Source organism: Pyxicephalus adspersus, chromosome 2, assembly GCF_032062135.1.
Source record: "Pyxicephalus adspersus chromosome 2, UCB_Pads_2.0, whole genome shotgun sequence".
Classification (NCBI taxonomy): domain Eukaryota; kingdom Metazoa; phylum Chordata; class Amphibia; order Anura; family Pyxicephalidae; genus Pyxicephalus; species Pyxicephalus adspersus.
The window spans coordinates 130,688,193-130,694,849 of NC_092859.1; positions in this window are offsets into that span (position 1 = coordinate 130,688,193).

Here is a 6,657-nt window from a genome sequence, read left to right on the forward strand (position 1 = left end):
TTGGTGGATTTGCCCCTCACCTATTGCTCTGATGACAACTTGAAATGTCAGTTTCCCCCATCGACTTTCATTAACACCAAGACAACATTAGATCTAGTGAATAATAACACAAGCATATTTTGCAGTGACATTTCTTAAATTGCAAGAACTTTCTAGGTTCTCTTGTATAAAATAAATCCCATCCAACATTTTATTGGGATGAAAACCAAAACTTTGAAAAGGCCAATCAATAAGCCTCAATGTCTTCTTTTTGAGCCATGTCTTGGTGGATTTGCTAGCATGCATCTGATCATTGTTGTGTTGAAAGATACAATTTTGGGTCAGCTACAATTTTTGGCCTCACATTCTTACCAGGCAAACATTATTATAGTGCAGAATGTATATTGATTCCAAATCCCCGAAGTAACCCCAAACCATAACATAACATAAGTTCTTCTTCTGAAATGATGTAATTGGCCTGTACCAAACATCTATACTGTTACTCTTAGACATACAGCTCTGTTTTTGACTTCTAATTCCACACTTTCAGATTCCTTCCTCTTAGCCTATGCCTTCAATGGTAAACGGTTTTCTTGCTCCAATGTTTTTTTTTTTTTTAAGATAGACCATGTAGAAGGAATTTTCCTGGCACTCCTTCCACATAGATTAATTTAGGTAAATATCTTTCGGACTGTAGATGCATGCACATTGACACCAAATGTTGCAAGAATGAACTGCAGATCCAGTATTAAAATATAGCATTTACAACCTTCTTTCTATAGACCCAAGGATTCCAAGCTCTTTTGCTCTTGGCATAATGGCACCATAGATGTCAATGGAAAAGAGACCACCACAGCCTAGATCAGGGATGTTCAGCTCCAGTCTTTGAAGACCATGATCCATATACATTGGTAATATAGCTTTAAAAGAGAGTGATATGGAATAAAAAAATGATTGTGTTTAAAAAAATCCTGGACCTCGAGGCCACTGTGTTCTCATGTAAAGTGTGTAACAAACTCTTGTAACAAACATAACATTAAACTACACATTCACTTATACTCATTACCCAATATAGGCCAAGATTCTTTTGGTATCCTGAGGGCAAAGATTTTTGGTATCCTGAGGGCAAAGTGGTACTGGCTATAATACCTTACCAATGTGTACATAGGCCTCTAGTGAGGCATTTTCAGCATAATTGGATCAGCATTAAAAAAAAAAGAAGGCTGGCACCTTATACACGTTATACCATCTCAATATAATTTTAGAAGAATTTTTGGGAATGAGTATTTTTTAGTAAGCTTTGCTGTTTTTTATGTGTCAATTTATTATATAGTTAGTATAAACGCATTGAATCCACTCACGTCTTTCTGCTTAGTCTGCTTGCTATAATTTTGTCCCAGAGCTGTAATAAAAATGTTAAGAAAATGAGTATGCCAAATACATGTGCAGGAAATGACATTTCTGGGGGAGATTTGGTGTGATGGTTACCTTGGTTACTAGTAAGCTATTTTTTGTAATTTTTTCTGCAAATTTAAGAAAAATCAATGCTGGCTGCAAATTGAAAGGGAAAGGTCATTTTAATCAACTGAAATTACAAAAATGGTTTAGGTTACAATTTTTTAAGTAAGGAGATTTACAATGAACCTGAATTCAGAAAAGTTTGCTATCTTATAAGAAACATATGGCATGAGCCTGTCAACCCTGTCTACAACCTTATAGCTATATATCCGCAATCTGAGATGTAGGGTACTTGCTACTATCTGCTTGTCTGAGAAGAACTAAGACCAAATGTTACCAGGTCAGATTGTAGCTATGGTAAACTGGGCAACTGCCCACCTTCTTCAGGGGCCTATTATAAAATGACCACCTTATATGTTTGCCCATGGGCCTATTTTTTCTAATATCATCTCTGAAAGTCTCTGCTGTCCTTTTTTTGCTGATGAAGAGCGGGAGCAAAGCCATGACTCAATATCAAGACATTGGGCCTGATTTAATAAAGCTCACCAAGGCTGGAGAGGATTCATTTTCATCAGTGAACCTGAGTGATCCAGCAAACCTAGAATGAATCTGGTCCAGGACTGAAAATATTTGCTTACAAATAGCAAGTTACTTTTAGGAAATCCATTCCAGGTTTGCTGGATCACCCAGGTACACTGATGAAAGTGTATCTTCTCCAGCTTTGAAGATCTTTAATAAATTAGGGCCATTACCTCCCAACAGAAACACAGTGCAGTACCAATGTAGAAGATATGATAAACCAGTAATAGGGAACCAATACACAGCAGGATGACCACAAGCAATACTGGGGACTAGACCTGCTTCCTTTGCTTGCCTATTTGGGGCACATCTTTCAAACTTCAGGTTCCCCTTAGGCCCCTTTCACACTTGTGGTTGCAAAATGAGCATTATGCTGCTTCCAGGAACATAGTAAACTGCTGCAATGTGCCCAGAAACAGCAAACCACACCACAGGTCAATGTGCTGGCACATGTTACCTTTTCTTTTGAATTTGTGGTACCGGTATTCCTCCAGAAGTGGAGAGCAACCACAAGGCCAGAAGCATTAGTTCACTTCTGGAACCTCACTGTAACCCAAACTCAATGCAACGGCATGCAATCATTTGAGCACAAACCTAAAATGGGACTTAAAGTGGAACTTGTATTAAAAAAAAATGACAACTACTTTTACATTTGCAGAGCCCTTGACCCTTCTGCAATCAGATTTAGGTTGATCCTGCATAGTCCCCGATTTCTTCTTCTTCCCAGCAGAGAGGGAAGAGGTCCTCCCCTTTAAACTAAAGAAAAAGGTTAAAAATTCATTTTCTTTAATATACAAATGGGTTATCCACCCTTTTATGGAATGTTAAAATGTCATGATCCATAAAAAATTTCATAAAACAGTGTGAGATTCACTAATTTTTTATTCTCCTTCATTACAAATAACACTTATGTTTCTAAATTGAGTAGACAAATAAATTATTTTTGCGAGTGATTTAATACCAACGCAGAATGCAGAAAATATTACGACATTTAAAACTATGATAATGAATTTTAATTGTAAGAGTTCTAATAATATTGTTTGTATAATTAGAAAACAAAATGACTCAATCAGCCTGTGAGACATTTATTAATTAAACATGTTTGCATAAAGCAGAGGCATAATACAAACTTTCATTCAAAGTAAACGTTTTCTTTTATACTTTTTGCCTTCTGAAGATTAAAGATTATTTATTTGAGTCGGAATGACGCAACATGCAATTACTTTAATATGGAATATAAAATGGACTGTAGCTCACTCTGGAGTTGTGATTTAATGAGTTATGTGCCACATACAGTGAAATACTTGTAGGTGTTAACAAGCTGTACTTACACCCAGTAGGGGATGATGTTAAGTCCTGAACAGATCATGAATTCTAAATTGCTTTGCAAAGCTCTATTTTAATTACTGATTGTTAAGTAAGCAATAATGGAATTACATTTGTTTACTCTTGAGGGTGAAAATAACCAAGCTGGCACAACAAGAGGTTTTATCATGGTATATGATCCATACAGGCAGCACCCATCTTCCACAAAATGAAAAAGATGACTCAAAAACATAAGCTGGACATTAAAACAGAACTTTTGTGATAAAAAAATCACTTACCTTTATCACTGACAATTACTAATCAGTATTTATGTGAAGCAGACATATTACACAGCACTTTACAAAGTCCATTGTCATATTATTAACTGTCCTTCAAGATCTAATGTCCCAACCATAGTCATTAACGCAGTCTAAGGATAATTGAGGGAAAGACAATTAAACTAACTGCATGTTTTTGGGATGTGGATGGAAAGCCACGCAGAAAAGGGGAGAACATACAAATTCCTTGCAGATAGTGTTCTGGCCAGGATTCGATCCTAGGATCTAGTGTTACAATGGCCAGAGTGCTAACCACCAAGCTAACCATGCTGCCTGATGAGTCTTTGATCCCTCTAATAACTTTGGCTGATGATCACTGGGCAGAACAGCGAGCGCCAGAAAGAAAAGGGAAGCCGAGCCACCTTTTATCCTACAGGTTCTTCTTATATCACCCAAATTTGCACTGGGCAGGCATCAGATCAGGTGACTTTACTGAAAATGGAACAGCCTCATGGGATATGTGGCACCTTATAGATGAAAGAGATCCTCCCCAAAAAACTTTAAAAAGTATTTAAAAAATGAAATAAAAAACAACTTTTTTCCCTTAAATAATTTCTTTTTATAGAATGTAAACATGTGGTGATAGATCCACCTTAATTGATGGAGCTGATTTCAACCGAAAATACATGGCCTTCATATCTTTGAATATTGGGTGTAACAATGATCAGATATGTTCAATATCTTTGGTTGATCGATGCTGTACCAGGAAATTGCAGTTACTGGGGGGGGTAACTCACTGCTCCTTGCTCTGTGCTCTTCCAAGTTCTCAAAACCGATCTTTTCAAACTTGCCTACCCATCTTCTTCTGTCTATTAAACCCTCACTACTCACCCACCATATCCCCCTCCTATTGTGTGATACTCCCCTCACTTCTGAGATTGTAAGCTCCTCTGGGCAGGGTCCTTTCCTCCTCCTGTGTAACTGTTTGTATCTATTATTTGCAACCCCTATTTAAAGTGAAACTGAACTAAAAACAAAAAAAATGACACTTCCCTTTAGTCTCACAGGTCTCTCAATCGTGCTGGTCCTTTCCACCCTTGCACTTAAAAAACAAACAAAAAAAAAACATTTTTACCTCACATAGAAAGGTTGTCTACCCTTCTATGTAACGTATAAATGTTGAGTTTAGGTATGCTTTAATGTAAAGCACTGCAAAATATGTTGGCGCTATATAAATACTGCTTAGTATTAATAGTAAAAATCTGATCACTGGGGAAAATGGGACTGAAGAAATGCTTTGTCCTGCATGCAGCACACTGAAGACTTCATCCCAGCCTAGCCAAAGTCACTTAACCAGAGTACACAGATGATGTCAGGAAATTATTTGTTTAGCCTTACAAAACTTTAAGAAAAGTTCACTTATGTTACAAAACTTTACAGCTACTTGAATCATCTGTAAAACATGAAGGTTATTTTTATTAATGACTATTAATTAGGTGTTATTAATTACGTGTTAAAAAACACTTCTTTTGAGCTTCTCATAGCAAGCTGCATTTTAGCTTCTGGTAAGTCCAGTAAATGATTAGCTTAGAACACCAAAATCTAAAGTTTTTTTTTTCATGTGCAATCACAACTGCTGACTGAGAGGGCTTATCTATTATTCACAGTCACTCTCTTCCCTAACTCCTGTTATGTGGAGCAGATCATTAGTAAGTTTGGAAACTGCGTAGCCTGGGGAGTCGTCAGGCGATCTGTAAACTCCTACACAGCACCAAGTAACACCGCATTAAGAATGACTTTACAATTCACCCTTCATTTATGCAAAATACATTAACAATAACGTTCCATATTTCGTTACTGAAAACATGAAAAAAACAATCTTTTTTAGGTGTCAGGTTTGGCTTTGCCTTGAGTAGCAGGCTCAAAATTTGCCAAATGTTCTATTTCTGCAAACAACTTTTTTTTAACCTTAAAGCATTGCTTGGCCTTTGTAATAGTTCTAGAAGGGTCAATAAGGGAACTTTGGGTAATCAGCCCCCTCACTGTAAAAGGGGGACACAGGGCAGCCATGGTGAAAGTATAATAAAAGCTGTTGCAAGGAGAAGATAGGGAAAGCTGAGAAAATACAAAAGGCAGAGATTTTTGCATTGTCAAAATGCAAAAGCTGTCTAAGAAAAAAATGTTAAATGTCATAAAAAAAGTATATTCTAAAATATCAGTGTAACTTCCATTGATAAAATACAAGATTGTCCATCAATTTTACAATGCGCTTTTATTACTGTTGCACAGTTCTCTACCTACATGAACATAAATGCACAATCATATATTCAAACCACTTTCTAATACATGTATGCCTCCACCTTGTTGGGAAATATCCAGAAATGGCTTCAGTGTCCATTCGCACTATTGTACTGTTATGTGCGTTGGTGTAATGCAGTGCCTGAATTACGCATGGCACCCCAACACATCTTTACACCAGACATGGACTGCTAAAAATGCTAAATGCACTTTTATCATTTTTATTTATTTTAATTTTTTTTTACCAATTTAAGGGATGTGGGGATTTAAATGTATTAGGGGGAAAAGGGACATACTTTGATGTGTTTGTTAATGTAGCATTTTTTTTTTTTTGTTTATTCATTTTTTAATAAATAAAACATAAGATTAATGTTAAAACTTTGCCACTCTTTAGAGCTTGTTCAGACTTGAGGTTTTTGCAAGCATTTTTAAGTGTTTTTACTGCTTGCAAATGCTTGCAAAAAACAGTTAACATTGGAGCAGATAGGTCTGTTCATTATCCTTCATTTCACAGATGCCACAGAGCATTCATACGGTCCAGACACTCAATATGGCGTAAAGGAGCAGTTTTCCACCTTTGATGCTTCTATAGATTTGAATGGGAAGTGTTAATAAACAAGTCTTATTAGGCCTTTTTTTAATGCCTAGCACCTAGTTTTTTCTTTTTTTTTTTTTTATTACTAGACTTTAAAAAAATACCTAATTAAAAAGTTGCAAATGCCTGTATTAGCATTTTCGAATGCCTGCAAAAAAACAGTGT